Source organism: Penaeus monodon, chromosome 7, assembly GCF_015228065.2.
Source record: "Penaeus monodon isolate SGIC_2016 chromosome 7, NSTDA_Pmon_1, whole genome shotgun sequence".
In the NCBI taxonomy this organism is placed as follows: Eukaryota; Metazoa; Arthropoda; class Malacostraca; order Decapoda; family Penaeidae; genus Penaeus; species Penaeus monodon.
Window position 1 is genome coordinate 46622505 of NC_051392.1, and position 1926 is coordinate 46624430.

Below are 1926 nucleotides of genomic sequence, written 5' to 3' on the forward strand. Positions count from 1 at the left end.
CACACACACACACAAAAACTCTCTATGCTGTGTTGTCGACTTCATCCCCTTTTCTTCGAGTAGTTCGAATAGGCCAGGTGACGAATTTTCTTTTGAATTTTAGTGCTTTTTCTTTATTCGTTCTGAATGTATTCTTAACTGTGATTTGGGCATCTAGGTGTTTCTTATTTTTGATAGATTCATTCGTTTTACTGAACGGCTTACAAATAATTAATTTTCGTAATACTGAACATCTCTATATATCTTAATATAAACTTTATTTACGTTATTTGATTATGACTTTATTCGATTTAATATAACCTAATCATTTCATTGATCAATATTGTTAGTTCCGCTTGTTTTACGAAAATAGTTGACTTTAATAATTAACGTGATCATTTATTATACTAATTAATCAAGTCTTCTTGGGGACATTGAGTGATCATCATATGTTTTTATTTCATTTTTTTATTTTTTAAATTCACGGTGTGTTTACTGCTGTCTGTATATTTTTCTGTATTTCGTAACTTATTTTTTGTACTTATTGTTGATTTATATTCCATAATCTCATCTCAAATGTGTGTATTTTTATCTCTGTTATATTTATTATTGCCATGTTAACTTGACTACCTGTATATATACGGTACACCCGTTGCGTAAACCTTGATCTATTTGGTGCCGCGGAAGCGATCTCGTCTAGCAAGCTTGATGACTTGCGTTCAAATCCCTCGCCGCCAGTGGATGGCAACCCCGGCCATTGCTTGCACACAGGAGGTCATCTAGAAGCACAATGAAACAGACAGGATGTCACACTAAGATCACCCATTGTAATAAACGAAATAAAACTGAATCATTATGATTATAACTAATATCATACTGTGCACGGGAGTTGTCTCTGAACCTTGTTTGCGTGAACCTACTGGATCACCCGCATAACCGTAGCTACGTCGGATTACCAAGAAAAAGGGTTGACCTGATTTCCATGCCGGTTAGTGATTATTAGACGTGTTTTTGTTGCTTATGACCAAAAAGGTATTTCATATGGCTAGCACCGTCTAGAGATACCCCCATTGGAGTTCCTCGAAGATGAGGTTTTCTGAATCGTTTGTTCAATATCGATTTTCTTAGGCCTTTAAAACGTAATATTATCAGTGATGCTTTCTTTGCGCACAAGGAGTCAAAGAACACACTTAACCAGGCCCTTATAATTATATATATAGTTGAATTGACTGATAGATACACAAAAAGGGAAACACACACACAACCTATATATAGGTGTGTGTGTGTAAACAGTATATACATGTTATATTCATATAACGTGTATATCTATCTATATTAAAAACAAGAATATATATATTATATTATATATATATATAGATATATATATATATATATATATATATATATATATATATATATGCACACACACGCACACAACACACACACACACACACACATACATATGTGATCTTATATATATATATAAATATTATATATATATATATATATATATATATATATATATATATATATATATACAGTATACATATATATGTATACCAGCTTTATATATATACAGTATACATATATATGTATATATATATATATATATATATATATATATATATATATATATATATTATATATATATATATATATATATATATATATATATATATATATATATATTGGCAAAAGAAAGAGTGTAAGAAATATAAGTGACTGACTGCCTTTACTCTAATGAATCGAAAATAAGGAGTAACAGTAAAAAAATAATGAATAGATGATAAACAATAGAACGATAAAGAAAAACATACGAATACAGTAAAAACCAAAATGGTATATATTTTTTTAACGAACACACAGAGTGATAGATAAGAATTAGGGCGATACAGAATCAGAAACATAAATGAAAATCGAATAAAGAAATCGCCTCTGCAGCTCTTG